The sequence below is a fragment of the Rhinatrema bivittatum genome, chromosome 6 (assembly GCF_901001135.1).
Source record: "Rhinatrema bivittatum chromosome 6, aRhiBiv1.1, whole genome shotgun sequence".
Lineage (NCBI taxonomy): Eukaryota > Metazoa > Chordata > Amphibia > Gymnophiona > Rhinatrematidae > Rhinatrema > Rhinatrema bivittatum.
This window is the reverse complement of record NC_042620.1, coordinates 102,544,990-102,567,383: the sequence shown is the minus strand read 5'-3', so window position 1 is coordinate 102,567,383 and position 22,394 is coordinate 102,544,990. Positions and strand designations below refer to the sequence as shown.

General features: G+C 43.5%; 1 protein-coding gene across 2 annotated transcripts in view; it reads right to left on the bottom strand.

The window, feature by feature from the left end:
- XIRP2 (xin actin binding repeat containing 2) overlaps positions 1–22,394 on the bottom strand; it is a 356,476-nt gene that overhangs the window by 127,883 nt on the left and 206,199 nt on the right. Inside the window, exon 1 of one of the 2 annotated variants that reach the window (XM_029605671.1) lies at positions 15,623–15,812. The exons of the other annotated variant lie outside the window; for it this stretch is intronic. The gene's annotated coding sequence lies outside the window, so the exon portion shown is untranslated. Of the gene's footprint in view, positions 1–15,622; positions 15,813–22,394 lie in introns of those variants that run through there. 2 annotated transcript variants of the gene reach the window in all.

Sequence of the window (22,394 nt, the reverse complement as noted above, 5' to 3'; positions counted from 1 at the left end):
CTTTTAGAAATTATCTCCAATATGTTGTTATTTTACTTTTTATTTGGATATTCATTGCTCTGTATGTAATTTGTGAATCCTGATGTTGTTATGTTTTTTTTGAAAATGGGTAAGATAATTTTCAAACAGTACATGAAGGGCTAAAGCCTGCAGATAGAAGATACCATCAGACTTTAGCCTGAATTTTCAAATGTAAATTGAACCATTTAAGTCTGCTTTTTAAATCTGCACGTTGTTCCAGTTCGTACATTCATATACGCACAAGAAGTTACACGTACTCCAGAGTGGTATAAATTTCTGCAGGTATATTTATGTGCATACTTCTAAAAAGTGAAAGTATGCACATAAATGCTTTTCCCCATCCCAATTCTATACCCTGCAAATCCTACCGTGAGTACAGGGAAAAATACATGTGTTTTCAAGTTATTTTTGAACTTTTCCCCATACAACCTCCCAGGGATAATTTTCAAAATCTGACTTACACACATGAGATAGGATTTATGCTTATAAATCCTTTTGAAAATTATTCCTAAAATGAAAAAAAAAAAAAGAAAGGAAGTGTTCTCCAGAGTTAGTTAAAATGTTCAAACTACTATGCCATGTATACAGAATTGCTTACCTACTGTTAAGACAATTCACAAAACCATTTACATTACATTTACATTATACACTAATGGCTTTCCAAAGCTGGTTCTCAATGCTATTCTGATTCTGACTTAAGCTGTTCAAATGCTTCTGTCTGATTTCAATTTGTTGTAATCCACCATCGAAAAAAGGCAGAATATCAAATGCCTATAAATAAATAGACAAATAAGTAAATAATGAATTGTGATTTATAAGCATGAGTTGGCTGTCTAGTAATTGCCCTTGTTCAATATGTCTAAAAATAGATGCAGTATTCCACAATGAGGATAATTTAACCATATTAAGAGAGGGCATTCCTTGGAGCATGTTTTGGGCAAAATTGGGAAATAATGCATTTAGAACAGGGGTGTCTAATTTTAGTCATCAAGGGCTGTAAACTGGGCTAGTTTTCATGATCTCCCTATTGAATATGCATAAAATAAATGTGTATACCATTGAAGCAGTATGTATACAAATCTCTCATACATTTTCATTAAGGTCATCCTGAAAACCTGACTGATTTGTGGACCTTGAGGACTGGACTTGGATTGTTTGCTTTAGAATGTATTTTTAAATCTATGTATATTATTATCCAGTGAAAATCTACCTGTACAAAGGCAGCTGCAAAGGTTTGCAGGTACTTTGCACCCACATGAAGTTATAAAGGGAACATTGCCCCCTAAATATAGACATAACCCATATCTGTGAACATACTTATTTTTATACATAATATTTTAATGCCTTTAGACACACTTATGTCTCTGCATTTGATTTTGCCTTTTCAATATTTCTGTATATGATACAGTGGAATTCAGAAGGGATAATGATCTAATTTATGTTAGCATCTCAGCATGTGCTAACATTATCAACACTGTGCTCCAGGCTAAGTAAATTAATACATTTACATAAAAATATGCAATTTGACTCTGCGTTAATTCAGATCAGCAGTGTTGATGCATAGGATCTACTATTAATTTTATAAACTCTGACAGATGTCACATTGGCACTGCTCTAGCCGATCTAACCACTCCCTCCAACCCACCCCAGCATTTTTCCCAAAACAATTCAGGCAGATACTAAGAACTCAAAAAGAGGATTACTTTATATGTGATTGTTAATGCCATAGCATACAGCAATTTATACTTAATTATTCAACCAAAGGATGTTACACTTTTAACATCAACAGAATCTGTTTAACTTATTTGTGCTGTGATGGCCATGCCCTCAACCGGTCACACAGCTGAAGACCAATTTTCTATAACCACACACAAGATACCATGCTCTGTATGAAGGCTGATTGTAAAAGTCAGCTCCCTTCTACACTCAAGAAAGAGTGAAAAGTCTGTCAAAGCCTAGCCCCCCTATGTCCAAACATTATTTAGCAATTAGAGGCTTGATTGCCAGTAAACTTTCTCTTCCATGGGTCGTCAACCCAATCTGTAAAAGACCAGGGTGGACCAGTTCCGACATGTGCAGTCCACTTGGGGTGAACAGTAAGCCTGTCCCTGCTGTAAAAGCCGACATTTGACCAGCAAACCACCACAGTTCTTGCATTCTCATTTGTAATAAAAGGGGCAGGAAAATTATCTTGCAGTCCTTGTACAACATGGTTTATTTTATTTATATATACCGACATTTGATCTGAGATATCATATTGGTTTACATTCAGGTACTGTAAGGTATTTCCCTATCCCCAGAGGGCTTACAATCTAAGGGGGTCATTTATCAAAATGCGATAAGGCGTTTTCGCATGCGTTAAGGGCTTATCGCATGCAAAAAGCCCTGTTAACACATGCGATAGCACCATATCGTATGGTGCGATGCAAATTCAGAAAATAGGAGGAGTTAGGGGTGGAGAGTGGGCTGGGTTAGCCTGTCTGTGAAGAGCTATTGCACAGCTGTAATGCTGATTTTAACTACACCTCTTTGAATTGTGTTAGGCTGTGTGATAGCTGCCATGACCATGTGGTAAGGTTTCATTGCCCTTTGTGATGTCTCCTGTAAGGCCTATTTCAGGTGAATTGAAGGGTTGAGAGAGAGAGAGAGAGAGAGAGAGAGAGAGAGAGAGAGAGAGAGAGAGAGAGAGAGAGAGACTGGCCATAATGTCATGGCCCATAGGTAGGTATTTGTATCCCTATGGTAGGCCCACCTAGTAACTCGAGGTGGGGTTTAGGTAAGAGTGTAGGGGGTTAGGGGCCACTTTGACATTCTACGTGACACCTACGAACAGAACAGTGGTCTCTTGTGAAGATTTGATGGCCTTCGGAGTAAGGAAATCTCATCTTGGAGTGAGTATGGTAGGCCCCACCTCGAGTTACTAGGTGGGCCTACCATAGGGATACAAATACCTACCTATGGGCCATGACATTATGGCCTCTCTCTCTCAGACCATTAGCAATGATTGAATGCAGGAAATACAACAGGTCTGGCACTTATTGCAGAATCTGAAAATGGTATCACAATTTGTGCTAACTTAGCTCTTCACACAGGTAATTAGCATAAAACACACCCCTTTTGCTATCGCATGCGGTACTTACTGCATTTTGATAAATCCTGGCCTAAGTTTGTACCTGAGGCATTGGAGAGTAAAGTGACTTGCCCAAGGTCACAAGGAGCAACAGTAGGACTTGAAGCCTGGTCTCCTGGTTCGTAGCCTGGTCTCCTGGTTCGTAGCCCACTGCTCTAACCACTAGGCTATTCCTCCCTTGCTTGTGGTGTGCCTCCTCTTGATGTGGCCATTCCCTCACTAGATATGCTGCAATTATAAATGGCCCTCTCTACCACTGCCCCCCAGTCCGAGCGGGAAAGAAAGCTATGGAGAAAGATGGCGGCAGGGTCCGGCTGCAGCTTACATGAACACAGATGCCGCTCTCCTCCATCCCCTGATCTGTCCTTATGTTCAGGGGCAAACCTTCCCAGCAACCACCAACAACCATCCCTTAAGTCCTTCTGCCAGGGCTAATAAAGATGGGGATTGGTGAAGTAGTGTTGCTAGATGTGACCACCTCATCACTGGTGATACTGGGCAGATGCCAGAGCACCGCTTGAGCCGGGGCTCTACTCTCACTCCACCTTGGAGAGGATAGAGAAAGCTCCTTTAATTAGATAATGATAAAACTGTTAAAAAGCTGTACATTAATCAGGTAGAAATGGAATATATGAAGCCAAAGTTGAACCTAATATATAGAACACTGAAGGATGTTAAGACATATTAGGAATTCAGATCCAGATATATTTAAAAAGTATGTTATAATAGTAAATGTCACAATAAAATTACATAGCTAAGCCAAATTAGGCTCTGCCTCAGAGAGTACAAAGTCAGCCTTGTAAGCAAGTCATAAACCTTGTCACTAAATCAGCAGCAAATTTTTTAAGTTTGTAAATAAATATTCTGACTATGGATATCCAGTAATTGTAAAGACATGGCACATTGTATAATATTTATGTGATTTAAATATTTTATTATTTTTATTCAACCCAATTCTCATAGTTACATATGTCCAATACCATAAAATCTACATAATTATAATAGAACACTGACACACCTCATCTCCCATAACCTTTTAAACATTCAAAATATTTTGGCTAATCATTCACTACCTTCCTGCTTGCTACAAATTATGTGTAACACCCCCTTGACTGCTTACCTCACGGGGCATTCCTGGGTCTGGGACCGAACTGGCGGGAGCCCCCCTAGGGCAGACTTCGTCGGTCCTCACGTTCTTGGCGCCCCTTGCTTCCACCGGGGGAAGAAGGTGTTAGTGGGTGGGATTTCCCTCCCTTCACCCCAGGAAACAAAAGGGAATGTGAACGAGGCTGGAGGTATGCACAAATATATCCAGGTTTATTAGCCTATACAAGCCTATACATTTCTTCATGACTATGTACATGGCTAATAGGATATCAAACAGCACACTTATCTAGGGATGTGAATCGTTTTTTGACGATTTAAAATATCGTCCGATATATTTTAAATCGTCAAAAATCGTTAGGGCCACGATACAATACCAATTCCCCCGATTTATCGTTAAAAAATCGTAAATCGGGGGAAGGGGGAGGGCAGGAAAACCGGCACACTAAAACCCCCTAAAACCCACCCCCGACCCTTTAAATTAAATCCCCCACCCTCCCGAACCCCCCCCCAAATGCTTTAAATAACCTGGGGATCCAGCGGTGGTCCAGAACGGCGGCGGTCCGGAACGGCCCCCTCAATTGAATCCTGTTGTCTTCAGCCGGCGCCATTTTGCAAAATGGCCGCCGCAAAATGGCGGCGGCCATAGACAAAAACGATTCGACGCAGGAGGTCGTTCCGGACCCCCGCTGGACTTTTGGCAAGTCTTGTGGGGGTCAGGAGGCCCCCCCAAGCTGGCCAAAAGTTCCTGGGAGTCCAGCGGGGTTCAGGAAGCGATTTCTTGCCGCGAATCGTTTTCCGTACGGAAAATGGCACCGGCAGGAGATCGACTGCAGGAGGTCGTTCAGCGGGGGTTCCGCCATTTTGTGGCGGCCATTTTGCAAAATGGCGCCGGCTGAAGACAACAGGATTCAATTGAGGGGGCCGTTCCGGACCGCCTCCGTTCTGGACCACCGCTGGATCCCCAGGTTATTTAAAGCATTTGTGGGGGGGGGGGTTCGGGAGGGTGGGGGATTTAATTTAAAGGGTCGGGGGTGGGTTTTAGGGGGTTTTAGTGTGTCGGCTCACGATTTTAACGATTTTCACGATAGTTTACACACCCAAATGGCAACAATACGATTCCCTCCCCCTCCCAGCCGAAATCGATCGTTAAGACGATCGAGGACACGATTCACATCTCTACACTTATCTACTCATGGTTAATAGTCTCATTCTACACAAGTATATACATTTCTACAAGGTAGAAAGAACATTTAGTATTTGGCAATTTGGGGTTGTTGGGCCCCACAGTATACCATCAAATGGAATAGAAGGGACGTCTTACATTCCCACCCCCTTTACCCCACGTCTCACCCATGTGAAAGATGCAACTGGGCTGGTGAGTAGTTGTTATGTTCATGCCTATTCTCACCCTCGCTCCACCCTCTCTACCTTTGTGATGACTCCCTTCGGCTCAGACGGACAGATGCAGCCGCGGCTTCTCCCCGCCTCTTGGTCCCAGTATCCCCGGGCTGGCTTGACGCTACGGATCTGCCATGTTCCTGATGATGTAAGGGCATGCACGCGCGCTTCAGACTTTGTACCAGCAAGAGCGCGAACCTCGGGGGCGTCCCCCCCCCCCCCCCCCGTAGTGACATCATCCGTTTTCAATTTAAAAGGTCTTTGCTAACTACAAGCTAGTTAGCAAGGAACTCCAACGGGACTTGCTTGGGCAGTCTATGATTCTTGCAACTACGTTCCGAGTCAGCTAGGGGAAGTCTTCTCCACTGCTTGGCCTTTTCAAACTTACCAGGAGTACCCGCTCCTCGGTGGCTCTGCTCTCTTTATTCTTGATTTCAGATTGTTGGACGGGATCCAGTACTCGCTCCTCGAGGGCCTACGTTCCTGAAGACTCAGAAGACTCCTATTGCTGGAGGTGATCGCAGACGTGAACACAGTGAGTCCTACTACAGACAGGAACCGGTACTCGCTCCACGAGGGCTCTTGTTCCTAATCTCTAAGGCTCCCTTCAATCTAAGACGTTATCGCAGGTACGGAGATCGTGAGTTACCATTGCAGATTGCAGATAGGAACCGGTACTCGCTCCACGAGTACCGGTTCCTAATTCCTTTCTCATACTCTCTTCTTCCTCAGAAGATATCACAAACCTATATCTTATGGATTACTATTACAGATTAACAGATAGGAACCAGTACTCGCTCCACGAGGGCCTACGTTCCTAAATCTCTTCTAGCCTCTCTTCTATTCCAGAAGCCATCCCATACACAGTTATTATGAGTTCTATTTCAGACTGCCTATAGGAACCAGTACTCGCCTGCGGCTCCTGTTCCTGAATACTGAAGACTCTCTGTTGCATAAAGAAGACACTAAGAGATCTACAATTGTGAGTGTATCATCTACCACTAGTTATGCCCAGCATACCCTGTCTACTCACTACCTATAGTCTCTCCTTACAGCTCAGCAACTCAGAGATCATAGTTCCAGTATCAGAGGGACTTCAGCCCTGCCGGGCACATCAACTCACTACTGCCACCTCTGGTGGTTCTACTTCCAGTCTAATAAAGAATTATCTGTGTTTGTCTCAATACTCCAGCCTAGCCGGTGGTCCCTCTCAAGATCTCCACTTGAGGGCGTTGTCATCTGCCATCGGCCCAGGGACTCACTATTTCCACTAAGTGTTACTCCTTACACTAATTGCCTTTAAATGAGCCAATTAAGTATTACTCCCCATGTAGTAACACAGGGAGTATATTAATTTTCTTGCCCTCATCACTTTTCTCTTGCGAATGCAAGCAAAATAAAGCAAAGGAGAGCAATTAGTCAAGCAAACAATCCAGGAACGTAAGACAATAGGACCATGTGGTATCACAGGCGCAGGGAAGCAAATAACTCCCGTAAACTTGGGATAGCTGTCGGTTGATGAATGGAAGCCCAAGTCTTGATGTCCAGGCCTGGAGTGAGACCCGGGCAACCATAACAAGCATGTGCTTTGGCGCCCAAGTGCTGGACGTCAGGCCCGGAGCACCAATGCCCATGGTTTGCACATGGACATACAAATAGTGCACGTCCTTCCATTAAATGTTGGTTTTCCTGTTTATACTATTCACATGTGGCCTATACCTTTGTCCTTCCAATGTCTCCCTGTGTTCAGGTTTGTAGGAGTCAGTTGGGGAAAGTTATATTTACATGGATCAGTGGACAGTTGCTATTCCTAACTGGTTATCTTTAATTGTGAAGTAATGGTCACTTGGATTGGCCACTGTTGAACACTTGATGGGCCCTTGATCTGCCCAAGTATGGCATGTCTTATGTTCCTTTTTGTTTGTTTGTTTGTAAGTACAGCCCAGCGCATCCATAGACCCTGTCAGCATCGTATCATCCGGCCAAGGACAACCCTCCTTGGATTGCGAGAGACAGATGTGGTGCGAAGATACTGGCTCAACTCTCGGGCAGTTTTTACCCTTTGTGAGGACCTGCTCAGTGACCTTGATCCCATCGACAATCGCAACCATGCCGTGCCTAGGTTGGTAAAACTTCTCTGCCTTTGCAGTTTTTTGCCACTGGAGGTTTCCAAAATATTGTTGGTATCGCTTCCAGGGTGGCTCAGTCCTCTGTTTCTTGTAGGGATGTGAATCGTGTCCTCGATCGTCTTAACGATCGATTTCGGCTGGGAGGGGGAGGGAATCGTATTGTTGCCGTTTGGGGGGGTAAAATATCGTGAAAAATCGTTAAAAAATCGAAAAATCGAAAAATCGAAAAACCGGCACATTAAAACCCCCTAAAACCCACCCCCGACCCTTTAAATTAAATCCCCCACCCCCAAATAACTTAAATAACCTGCGGGTCCAGCGGCGGTCCGGAACGGGCTCCTGCTCCTGCATCTTGTCGTCTTCGGCCGGCGCCATTTTCCAAAATGGCGCCGAAAAATGGCGGCGGCCATAGACGAAAAAGATTGGATGGCAGGAGGTCCTTCCGGACCCCCGCTGGACTTTTGGCAAGTCTCGTGGGGGTCAGGAGGCCCCCCACAAGCTGGCCAAAAGTTCCTGGAGGTCCAGCGGGGGTCAGGGAGCGATTTCCCGCCGCGAATCGTTTTCGTACGGAAAATGGCGCCGGCAGGAGATCGACTGCAGGAGGTCGTTCAGCGAGGCGCCGGAACCCTCGCTGAACGACCTCCTGCAGTCGATCTCCTGCCGGCGCCATTTTCCGTACGAAAACGATTCGCGGCGGGAAATCGCTCCCTGACCCCCGCTGGACCTCCAGGAACTTTTGGCCAGCTTGTGGGGGGCCTCCTGACCCCCACGAGACTTGCCAAAAGTCCAGCGGGGGTCCGGAAGGACCTCCTGCCGTCCAATCTTTTTCATCTATGGCCGCCGCCATTTTTCGGCGCCATTTTGGAAAATGGCGCCAGCCGAAGACGACAAGATGCAGGAGCAGGAGCCCGTTCTGGACCGCTGCCGTTCCGGACCGCCGCTGGACCCGCAGGTTATTTAAGTTATTTGGGGGTGGGGGATTTAATTTAAAGGGTCGGGGGTGGGTTTTAGGGGGTTTTAGTGTGCCGGCTCACGATTCTAACGATTTATAACGATAAATCGTTAGAATCTGTATTGTATTGTGTTCCATAACGGTTTAAGACGATATTAAAATTATCGGACGATAATTTTAATCGTCCTAAAACGATTCACATCCCTAGTTTCTTGTCACTTAGGACAATTGAGGGCAATGATGAAGCAGTACATCTACTATCCTGAGGATCCAACCCAACTTCGGGAGATCCAGAGTGGTTTCTTTGAAATAGCTGGGATGCCCAATTTGTTTGGTGCAATAGATTGCACTCATTGACCCCAAAGTGGGAACAGGAGAATAAATTCTGCAACTGCAAGCAATTCCATTCCATGAATGTGCAGGTTGACTGTGATGCACACCTTACTCCTGAGGGAATTCTGCACTACTGTGGAACGCAGAATTTGCGCAGAATTCCCCCCCCCCTGCGCAGAATTGCCAAATTCTGCGCAGAAATAGCAGAAGAGACCCCGGCATGCCGCGAATGGAGCACATCCCACAGCACTCGCTCCATTCGCGGCGAAGATGAAGGCCCGGCATGGCGAAAAGGTAAGGTCCTCGTGTGCCACGCTCCATTCGTGGCAAAGATGAAGGCCCGGCACGCCGTTTGCGGCAAAAAGGGAAGGCCCCCATGTGCCGCGGGATGTGCTCCATTTGCGGCAAGGATGAAGGCCCAGTGTGCCGGTTTTCGCCGCGAATGGCAAGCCGGGCCTTCATCTTTGCCGGGAACGGAGCGCGTCCCGTGGCATACCGGTGAGAAAGAATGTGTGTCAGAGAGGGGAGGGGAGGGTGAGAGAGAGCATGGGGGGGGGGGATGCCGGTGAGAGAGAATGTGTATTTGAGAGAGGGGACGGTGACAGAGAGCATGGTTGGTAAGGGGGGGTGGGGAGGGTGAGAGAGAGCATGGGAGGTAAGAGAGGGTGGGTGGGGGGATACCTGAGTGTGGGTTTCAGAGACAGGGTGCCTATATGAGGAGAGGGGTATGGGGGAGGGTGAGAGAGAGCATGGGTGGTAAGAGGGGGAGTGCGGGGATGCTTGAGTGTGGGTTTCAGAGAAGGAGCCTATATGAGGGGAGGGTGACAGAGAGCAGGAGGGTGTGAGAGAGAGCATGGGAGGTAAGAGAGGGTAGGTGGGATGCTTGAGTGTGGGTTTCAGAGAGAGGGAGCCTATATGAGGAGATTGTAAAGGAGTGTGTATGTGTATGAGAGATTGGGAGCTCGTGTGTATGAAAAAGGGATCGTATGTATGTGAGAGTGCTAGCCTGTGTGAAGAGCTGCGTGAGAGAGAGATAGGTAGCCTGTGTGAGGATGTATGTGTGACAGAGAAAGGAAGCTTGTGTGGGTGTGTATGCAAGAGAGAGGGCCTTGTATGAGGGGATGTGTGTGTGTGTGTGTGTGAGAGAGTGAGGGAGCCTGTATGAGGGTGTGTGTATGTGTAAGGGACACTCTTACAGTGAATTTCTAGGGAAATTCTGTAACTTTAAGTAATACCTTTTTCTGTAATAATTTAAAATGTAATTACTTAAAGACTAATAATGGATTATACGTCAGTTTCTCTTGAAATTACTTCTAATAGTAGGATAGTCGGTACCGAATTCAAACTATGCAATATTCATACAAATGATTTGTTGACCCTCATAACGCGGTCTCTTTGGGCATCTCTGCTCTTTGTCAAGCCACAATTGGGATCATCTTTAATCATAGGTCATAGATTCACTTGTGTGTAAGACACTTTTTGTTCATTTTTTGTTTTACCAATTTTTCTTAATTTTCATTTAAATAAAATATTCCTTGAGTGAATTAGCTCAAGAATACTTCCCTTTCGGGGATGAACGGAGCACAGTCCATGGGGGGGCGCTACCCTTCCAACGATATCAGAGTGCAGTTCGACGTGCACATTTCGCGTCCAATGCTGCTTCAGGAACTCCTCTGACTGTGTATTATTTCCTACTATTAGAAGTAATTTCAAGAGAAACTGACGTATAATCTATTATTTGTTGTGATCCTCGTTGGTTCGGAAATAAGCTCGGAGTCTTTCTTATAATTACTTAAAGACTGTCATGCAAATTGTATTATTTTGACCAATATAAAGTTTGCAGAATTTTCAGTTTTTGTGCGCAGAATTTCCCCCAGGAGAAACACCTTCGAATACTACATGTAGTGTCAAGGTTTCCAGGAAGCTGCCATGATTCCTATATCCTTGCCCATTCGTCGCTACTAATGGTGATCTTTCTCTATATTAACGCATAGTGCAAAAGCTCACTCCATTCTCCCTATATCTACCTTCTGTAGCTGCAGACTCACCACATATAGTGCCATACCTAGTGTCTAGAATAAAACTTTGCAAGACTGAGGTACTATTTCCCGGTCCCCTCTGGGCCTTTCTTTAATTCCCTCTTCCTTAAGGCAAGCCTATAACACACTTTGAAGCCAGCTCACTTTTATGAAGTTTATTTACTTCTTTACAACCAATGCTGCATTTTTTATTCAAGCAGTGACTATCTGCAAAGCTCACAGCTAATGAATGTTCCTTCAGCTCCATATAGACTCTCTCTAGCAAACTGCTGAAATGTATCCACTGCTTCAAAGTTTGAACTCCACAAACAAAAACAGATTGAATGTTGGTGGATGCAAGTCCCCAACATCTCAACATTGTCACTCTCCATGGAATAGAATGTTTCCATGTATTTATCACTTTGCAAGACCTAGAGCGTGGACAATAGGCTCAATGTTTTACATTTAAGCCCAGTACCAGTGTTATTCAGCCTTCTCCTAAAAGCGTTTACTAGGAGAATTTCTTGTAGTACACAACCCTTAAACTTTCAAGCCCAGCTGTATTCTCTAGAGTCTAGACGTTTTACAACCATGAGTTTGCAGTGTTTTCTCCGAACTATCTGAGGACTCACCCTTAATTTTAGCTTGTAATCCTCACCACTCTGGAAGGCTATCTAATTCTGTTGCAAGCAGAGCCTGACTCAGGCTCTCAAGTAGTGCTAATCAGGATGTTTTAGCTTTGATTCACAATCACAGTAAAATGTGGGCTTTCTCAGCAGTATTACAAACAATTTAACCAGCTTTACTGAACTCTAGCCACAACAACCATTATTATTCCAAATGTCTCTGTATTTCAGAAGGATTAGCTTGTATGCATTTGTCAGCAATTTAATTCTAAAGACTTATTATCACCCAGAACAATTCAAACTTCTTTTCCTTTCTTTCCTTAGGATTCTGTCTTCACCTCAGGATCCTAAACTTAACTAAAGCATTTCCATATATCAGCACTAGCTTTGCAGGGTTCTAATAATTAATACAACACAGTCTTAAAGCCTTTCACAAAACCAAAAAACAAACAACTTAACTTTAGTGCCATGATTGCTTTAGAACTGGGTCTGGTTCTTTCTCCTCCTCAGAGGGTTGTTCCATGGCTTTGCAGTTAAGTCTGAGTTCTCTGGCCCTCTGCTTCTTTCCCCTGCTGATCTCCTGTTTTGGCTCAAGCCCTCTTATTGCTCCTAGAAGCTAATTCCACTGGGACAAGTGATTCAGCTTCTCTCCATACTAGTTGCAGGTGTACCTGGAATTGTAGTCCCATTGAGCCTTTATAGGCCCTGTTTTACCCTCAGAGTTTGCTCTTTTATACTTTTATGCCTTCTGTCTTGGGAAGGGACTAATGCATCATCACAGCTACTTATTCATCTAAATTAGATAGATAAGTAGCTGCCCCTTGGAATGCCCATATCCCACCCATCACTAATCCAGATAACTACTTAGCCAGATCTTCAACTGCCACCATTTAGCTGAATAAGTACGGACATATCCAGCTAAGTTGGACTGAATATCAGCCTCTGTGTGTCCTGTTACCTGACCCTCAATGCCTAGGGGTGCTAGGCGAGAGTCAGCCGCCCGTTTATTATTGAAATTACGTTGGCTCCCAATTAGTCAAGGATGTAAATTTAAGCTATTGAAACTTCCTATCAAAATTTTACATATAACGGCCCGCCTCACATGTCTGCTTGACTTTGTTGGAAATCTTCAGCCAGAGCTTCAGATTCACAACAAAGTCACCAGCTTCAAATACTATCACCAAAAGCTTTTCAGCATGTAAAAATACAAAAAAGATCTTTCTCTATGACCAGGCCCATTCAGTGGAACGAACTCCCATTATTTTTACAGGGAGAAACTGATTTATTACAGTTTCTTAGGAGCTTGAAGACCTGGCTGATGACTGGAGATTTATGAATGAACTTACTTTTGACCGACAACATTGTAGTTTACGACTGATGACTACAGATTTATGAATTAATTTATTCTTTACCATCAACATTGTGGTTTTTGATTCCATCTATTATGTGTTTTATTATTTTTAATTGTTTTAATATAATTTAATTTTATAATATAATTTATAATATAATTTTATTGTATATAAGTATTACTCTGTTGTATATTACTTAGACAGATCTTATGGTAAGAGCTATGAAGAGATAAATATATTTTATAAATAAATAAATAAAATCCTAAATCGGTCACTGTGTGGACAATCCTATGAACATAGGTGTTATACTTCTCTTCCATACTAAAGACAAAGTAGACTATATTCAGGGCTGGTGCAAAGATTTTAGGCACCCTAGACAAATCTTCGGCTCTGTTCTCATTCACTCAGACAGGCCCCCTCTTTTATACACAGTTATGTTCCTTGTCTCATTCACACACACACACACACACACACACACCCTTACACAGGCTCCCTCCCTCTCTCTCACGAACACCATTGCTCTCTTATATACACACAATCCCTCTCACTCATACACACACACACATAAATAGAGGTGCCGCTTGTGGCCCGCCGAGACTCTGCTTCTCTCGGCTGTGAGTGGGATGGGCTGCGTTTGTGGCCCCATATGGCTTCTCTTTGCTGTCCCCTAATGGCTGGCGCCCTAGACGATTGCCTAGTTTGCCTATTGGGATGCACTGGGCCTGTCTACATTGCAAGCAAAAAAAACTAAAGTCTTTAAAATGAGAAGAAGCATTCTATGGTAAAATGTGCGGCTTGGCTGCACATTTTACTTTCTGTATCCCACGCGCATACCTAATAGGGACCTCAACATGCATTTGCAGGTTGAGGGCGCTATTAGGTGCCGCGGGTTGGATGCGCGTTTTCCTCCCCTTACTGAATAAGGGGTAAGGGAAAACACGCGTCCAATAGCAGGTTAACAGTGCGCTCCGTCGGAGCGCACTGTACTGTATCGGCCTGATAGGTATTAGCACAAACTGCCTATTACCATAAAACACACCCCTTTTCCTATCACATGCAATATTTAGTGCATTTTGATAAATCCAGGCCAAAGTTCTAAATGTGTACCTTCAAAGAAAGGTGAGATATGGTAGATATAATAGACATTTAAATATCTATGTTTCCATACACAGGAAGCAAGCCTCTTTCAAAGGAAAGAAGGCTCTAGAACAAAGGCTCATGGGATAAAGGTGAAAGGGGGTAGATTCAGGAATAATCTTAGGAAATATTTCTTTACAGAGAGGGTGGTGGATGCATGGAACAGCCTCCCAGTGGAGTTGGTGGAGACAAAAACAGTATCCGAATTCTAGAAAGCATGGGATAAACACAGGGGATCTCTGAGGAAGGGCTGGGAATTTAAAGCTAAATTAGTTGAACAGATGGGCAGATTAGATATGCCATACTTTCTTTTTCTACCATCAAGTTTCTATGTTTCTAATTGTTTGGTCCTATATTTATATTGTCTGTTGGTGATGTGCTTCACATACTTTGTTAGTGTTGAAATATAATGTTGAGGAGAAAATATTTCATCCTTAAGTAATGAAAAATGTCTTATCTGCAAGGCCTGTAATTTTCAAAAATGAAATTTAGAGTCCTAGCTTTGAAGACATTCAGTTGCAAATGTTAAATTAATCTGAGCTGAGACATCTACATACCAGTTCACAGACAGCATGAATTAAATCACACAGAAATCAACTGTCACCAAAGGAGTTGCTAATGTTAATCACCAACTAATGAACTACACATATCAATTAAAGCCACGCATGTAGAGAGCATTATTTCCAGTGGAATACCGTTTTTTTCCTAAAGATAAATGTTATGTCTCACTGTATCAGGTTACAATTCCTATAATTAGAACAAACATTTATTTATTTCACCATTCAGCCACTCCAAAGCAGATTACATTCAGGTGCTTCTTGAAATGTCAGTGAGTTTCTTGTGCAGTTAAACATTTATATCTATGAACACATTCAGGATACTGCCAATTTCTTACCCATTTGCAACAAAAACAACTGTGCAGACTATCACTGAAGCCCTCTAAAAAATTACAATAAACCCAAATCACAAAACCCATGAAACCGAGCACCTGCTCATACGTTATTGCTTCTGATACATATTTGAGTAACATCTGGGACCAGAACATTCTTTGTTGGCTCCGTCAGCACTGAAAATTTGCCATTTACCAAAACAGAACAATTTTCTAGTTCAACTGTTATTTCCTATGGCGTCCTCATTTCAAAACATAAAACAACAGGATTTGCATAAAGGACAACATTTATATTATTTATCAAGGATACAATATAATATTTGATTTTCTTAAAATATATTTTCATGAACACAGTTTCTTAATGTCAGTATTTTGATCCTTAATACAGGTATTAAATAGAATCTGGAAAATAATAAGATTTTCGTTGTTGACTATTCTGAGAAATCTCCCTTTTTTCCCTTTCAGATTGAACGAGTCACTAGTTTTCATGTGTTTTCTAAGAGAAAATAATTAATGGGTTAGACTGCACTTACCTTTCCAACACAAATAAGCAATTTAGATATCTTCGGGTTTCCTTAGGAAAGGTACTTTGTTTATATCCTCCTCGGGTGCTGTTTTGCTTCTTTTAATTCAAGCAAAGTTCCCAGTCCCCTTTAGTATACCACACTAGTGGAGACCAGCTCCACTCGAACATATATTTCTCCCTTCTCTCAGCCAAGTAGTTGGTGACAGCTGATTTTATTTTAGCTCTGCATGTAAAAGGTGGAACTTGGCAACTATTTTTAGGGACTGAGGTCCTGTATTCCCCATTCCTGACTCAACTCCTGGTTCTAGAAACTTGCTTGTAAAGGCACCATTACATTATCGTTTTGTTAACCATATATATAACATGACTAACACTTGTTCAGTCAATCAAATGTTTTTATACCTACCATATCAAGATGAATTAAATCAGATGCTATCCATATAACTTTTGCCTTGCGTTCACTTTAGAAACTTCTAATGACTTGACATATAAGAGAGAAAGGCATGCAGTATATTTCATCTCAAACATAACTGTGGTGCTGAACATTCAACATTATTTCTGTCTTTCTGCCAGTTGCTTCCCAGAATAGCCTGAAAGCATATCGGATTGAAATTTGCTATTTCTTCCATGAGTGAATTGTGAAATCCTTTGTTTTTCTCTATGAATTACTTAGTGCTCTAATAGTCAGCCTTTTGGTACACAACTCTACTGATGCGATCCTGAATAGCCTTGTCAAAAAATACATTATTAAAGCATTTTTCATGAAGTCAGTGAAACAAACAAGGTCCAAGACATGTGGCAAATTTATCTGGGTATATTTTATGCACACTGCTGCTGCAAAAAAATATTTGCTTACAAGAACAAAAAATATCATTAATTACTCTAACAAATCACTTATACCTCTTCCTAAGCAAAATATTTTTAGAAGGTAATACCTCCCCTTCCACTTTTATGTTATACCGTGACACCTGGTACCATTATTGACACTGTTAAATTAGACTGAGCCATTACTCTGGTTGAGAATTAAGAAACGCATCTCTTTAGCACATCATGATATGGAGATGAGTTTGGCATGATCAAAAATGAGACTAGAGGCCACTATGATGTCGTTTACTTTGTATTCTGCATTGAGATTTAACAGGGTCTAAATCGGGTTACCATTCTAACTCCTAGAAAATATGTCACTGTTAACATTCCAGGTTCTGGATATATGAGATGTGTTGCCTCATAGAACATGACGTGAATAAACTTCTGATAGCATATTTCTTAGAATAGTAAACTTCCCCCAGAAACAGATTACAGCTAGTCTCATGCTCAGCTTTGGAATCTGATGAAAGTAAAAGACCATAAGCTTGATTCACTCAAATTGTTTTAAGTCTCCTGAGGGCAGATATTGGAAAAACATCAACCAGTAACTGTCAGAAAAGTAGATGTTCGGTAGATACTTGTCTGAAAAAAAGATATTTGTCATGGCCTGAATAAAGGTATTTGGGTATGCAGGAGGAGGGACCATCATAGGCACTGCATTGACACCCTCAACTCTGATTCAGTCAAGTACACGCTCACTTTTTATTCATCTCCAGCAGTCCTCAGACTCAAACACATGTGCATTGACTACAGGCAGGAGTAACTGACCTGGAGCATTTCCACCGATGCAAGAATGAATTGTGCACACAAATGTGAGTAGAACTGAATATACAAATCAGCACTCCTTCATGCAAAGCTCAAGTCCCATGTTAATCAAGGCATTAGCTATTACTCTCCAATGCAGAGAGGAACATAGATGTAGCTGATGCTTTCTAAATGTTGGAAATATGGCTCCTGGTCAGAAGTGAGCTAATGTTTCTGGGGCTATTGTTAGTCTATGAGGCTGAACCCGGAGTCTGTGATGCGGTGGTCCTTTACTCGGCATTTATGTGCATAAAACATGATTTATGCACATATCATATTTTATTTGCATAATACATGATGTATGTGCACTGTTGTGTGCAGAACAAGGTTTGTTAAAATTGAGTATACGAAACATGATTTGGAACATAAAAGTTTTGCGAATAGTCGCATGCTTCTATGGATGTGGGAAGATACTGTATACACATACTTTATTCTACACTCCCCCCATCCTCAGCTATCCACACAAATAGCAGGTGCAAAGCATGAGGAAGCATTGAGCATTTGTACTTTCTATAATTTTCAAAGAGAAACTATCCTGAAGAATTAGGTGCAAATATAAGCTGCAAATATAAACAGTAAAAGTACTCATATATTTTACAACTACAAGGGCTGTTTGAAAATTGTCCCTAATACCTATGGCATTCTGTTGTCTGAGAGGTGGAAAATGTTTCTAAATGGCATTTCTGGGGACTGTAGCATGGACAAATACTTTTTACTTCATGCCTCTCCCTTGAGCTTGCATCAGTATTACAACATGCTCTGTATTTCTTCCATCCCTTTCCAGATTTTGTTGATGTCATAAAGTAACTTGCTATTATATGGAGGAAAATTGTCTGTGGCTGCAGATCTGCAACTACCAGTACCGCAGGGATATTTATATCCTACATGTGCAAAGTATGTGGGATAAAAAAGCACGCTGAGACTTCAAAAAGAAATCCCAGTACACAGTTGAGCTGGTTGCCCCAGAGGGGCGGAGCTAGCAATCTGTTATCGGTCAGCTCCTCCCAAGGGGAGGAGTAGCAATCTGTTATGGATCTGCTTCCCCAGAGGGGAGGAGTTAGCAGACTGTTAGTAAACAGTTCCTCCAGAGGAGAGGAATTAGCAACCTGATGTAGATCTGTTCCTCCAGAGAGGAGGAGTTGCAATCTGTTATGGAATCTGCTCCCCCAAGGAGAGTAGCCAGCAGTCCGTTGTACAACGTAGACGGAGTTAGTGATCTGTTGTGGATTGGCTCCCCGCAAAGTGGCAGTCTGTTATGATACCGCTCTAGTAGTGTAAGGAATGAACACTTTAATGTAAATTGGTGAATCCTTGGGCTGATGGCAGATGACAGCGCCCCCAGTAGCATATCCTGAGAGAGACCACCGGCTAAGCTGGAGTATGGAGACAAACACAGATAGTTCTTTATTAGACAGGAAGTAGAACCACCAGAGGTGGCAGTAGTGAGCTGATGTGCCCGGCAGGGCTGAAGTCCCTCACATACTAGAATTGTGATCTCTGGGTTGCTGAGCTGTAGAGAGAGACTATAGGCAGTGAGTAGACAGGGTATGCTGGATACATAACCAGTAGTAGATGATACACTCACAATTGTAGATATCTGTAATGGCTTCTATGCAACAGAGAGTCTTCACTATATTCTAGAGATGTGCATTCGTTTATGACGAATTAGGCAATTTCAATGAAATTGCCTAATTCATCATGGTTTGGGGGCCCCAAAACAGATTTTCCCCGAACTATGAGAAAAATTTGTTTTTCGGGTTTGTATGGGGGGGAGGGGCACATTTTATTTTTTTAAATAAAAAACCACCCCAAGCATTAAAATTTACAATAATACATTAAATACAACCCCCCCCCCCCCCCCCACCACCATCCCGATCCCTTCCCAAGACTTACTAACATCCCTGGTGGTCCAGCTGGGTCCCATGAGCGATTTGTCTCTCCATGCCATTGGGCTATGTGGCCTGTCTCGCATCCAAATGGCTCCGATAGCCTTTGATCTACTATGTCACAGGGGCTACCGGTGCCATTGGTCAGCCATGTCACATGGCCATTGGCGCCATCTTGTGCTCCCACCATGTGACAGGGGCTGACCAATGGCACCGGTAGCCCCTGTGACATAGTATGGGCAAAAGCTATCGGCGCCATTTTGATTACTGGCAGCCGACGGCGAGATCGTTCCCGGACCCCCGCTGGACCACCAGGGACTTTTGGCAAAACTTGTGGGGGACAGGAGGGTCCCTCAAGACTTGCCAAAAGACCCTGGTGGTCCAGCGGGGGTCAGGGAGCGATCTCCTGCACTCGGGCCGTCGGCCCTCGAGGAGCGAGTACCGGATCCCATCTTAGCAATCTGAAATCAATAAGAGAGAGCAGGGCCCCCGTGAGGAGGCAGAGCAGCAGAGAGAGTTATCCCCCTTGCTAACTCGATTCGTAGTTGCAAGCAAAGACCTTTTAAGATGGAAGCAGATGACGTCACTACAGGAGGACGCCCCCAAAGTTCGAGCCCTTGCCGGTACAAACTCTGGAGCGCATGTGCGCGCGCGCCCTTATGTTATCAGGAACATGGTGGATCCGCAACATCAGGCCAGCCCGGGGATTCCGGGAGAAAGCGGCGAGGAGAAGCCATGGCAGCATCTGTCCGTCAGACCCGAAGGGAGTCACCACCAAGGTAGAGAGGGTGGAACGATGGTGAGAACAGGCATGAATGCAACAGTAACCCCCTTCAAAGGATGGTCTCCTCTTCGGGTACCAGGTTTAGTACCAAAGATGCGCAAGGTGGAACTGATGAAGCATCTCTTTATCCAATAGGTCTGAGGCTCCCAAGATGATTTCGGGGCCGAAGCCCTTTCAGGCAAACAAAACTCAGCCTCTGTACAAGCATCCAGGATCTCTAAATTCTTGAGTTCAAGTTCGTATATTCACGGTGACAGATGAATGTTGAGATCTAAAGAATCTAGCAGAGTGTATAATGAAGTCAGCAGCAATGAGAGGGCTGCCGTGGACGTCACTGAGGTTTCAGTGGAAGTGGTGATGTAGAAACGTGTCCAAAATCCACTTCTGAGTAGCTCTTCCACAGGATGCAGGAAGAGAGATGATGGCAATACCAGCAAAACAATCAGGCTGATGGATGGAGATATCTTCATCCCCGGAACAACCATGCTGTAAACCTCCAGCTCGTTTTCCGAGTAAACTAAACGTAAAGTTGATAGTGCGATAAATCTTCTTCTTTGGAATCACCAGTGCCATAGGCTTTTGGGCATGACTTCCGAGTTAACCAATTGCAAAAGCTGGTAGCTAGAGATGTCTTCTTCTTTGGAACTGATGGAGCACCAGCAGAGAGCCAGGCTGGTAGTTAGAGATATCTTCTTCTTCGGAATCAACAGTGCTGTAGTCCTTCAGCACGACTTCCGAGTGGATAGATTGTAGCGGATATCTCAAATTTGTAGTCCAGGAAGACATTAAAGATGTAGAGTGCCACCTAGCTATGGCGCGCATAGCAGCCACTATGAATAACAGCAGGTAATAGAAAAAAAAACTGCTGGTGATGTTGATAAGATCCTCAAGAGAAGTGGTGGTGAAAAGAATCGTCCAAGGCCCACTTCAAATTGTGATACAATAGTGGGTCTTCAAATTTGCTGAATGGACTCCTCAGGACTTCCACAAGATGACTGAGAGTAAAGTTGCCTCCTGCCCCTGAGTCCTTCAGGGCAGAGGTTTGAACCGTCAATGGTTCAGGGATCACAGAGACTGGATGAGAGAGTGGAGGAGATATTGCTGTATAGCCCAAGAACAGTCCTCCCGCGGGACTCAGGCTTGTCTGTTTGCCGGACGAATAGGGCAAGCAGAAACATCATGGCCTGGCTGACCACAGTATTTTATTTATTTATTTATTTGAGGTTCTTTATATACCGACATTCGTTTAGTAACATCATGTCGGTGTACATTCAACAAAACTTTAGCAGCAGCGCTGGAACAGATAGAAAATAGCGGCAGTGCTTTACAATTAATATTCAACTTAGAAAGGACATTAGGAGATTATAACAAGGAAAGATTGGATCAGGGAATGCAAACAGGGAAGGGGAGGGAGAGGGAAAATAAGGAAGAATTAAGAAGAATATATTAACGTTAATACATATGATAAATACATTAAATACATTAGTTATAATAGATTACTAGGCATCAACTTTATAGAGATATTAGAGAGGAGTAAATTATGTAACTCGAAGGATAATGCATAATTACAAATTTACATAAGTTTGGTCTCAGGGAGAAGCAAGGGGGGAGTAGCTGGAAGTGAAGGTGGTTGCTTTATGTGAAGGCTTTTAAGAATAACCATGTTTTAAGTTTCTGCTTGAATTTTTTTGGGCATAGTTCCTGACGAAGGTCAGGTGGCAAACTGTTCCAGCAGGAGGGGCCAGCAAAGGCAAAGGCACGTTTTCTGGTTGTGTCGAGTCTGGTAGTTTTGTGAGGGGGTAATTGGAGTGTAGCTGCGTGTTGCGGTCTGGGGGTTCTGGAGTGTTTGCGGAACTGTATTGCATTATTGAGCCAGTTCATGTTCTCAGTGTATAGGGTCTTATGTATTAGAGATAGGACTTTGAAGGTGATTCTTTGAGCAACTGGTAGCCAATGCAATTCTTTAAGTATGGGAGTGATATGATCTGACCTTCTAGTATTGGTGAGGATACGGGCCGCAGCATTTTGTAACATTTGCAGCGGTAGGATGGTGGAATTGGGGAGGCCTAACAGTACATGCACAGGCCATTCCTCCTCCTAATTCTTCTCTCTTTAGAGGTCAAGTGACTGTGACCAGGTTCCTTCGGTTCCTTCTTCTCCACAGCAGGAGGTGCTGTACCCCCTCGCAGTGCAGGGCACTGGTTAGCTTCAACCCAGGTAACACCTTAGGCCGGAGTTCCTTCACCTTGTCTCGAAGCCGCCAGTCAATCCGAATAGCTAAGGCTATTAATTCTTCCAGCGAGTCAGGTGTCTGACAAGCAACCAGCTCGTCCTTTACGTGGGTGTCCAGGCCTCTGCAAAAGAGTGTCTTCAGACATCTGGGGTCCCAGCAAAGTTCCGCTGCAAGAGTTTTAAATTCGATGGCAAATTCCGCCAGA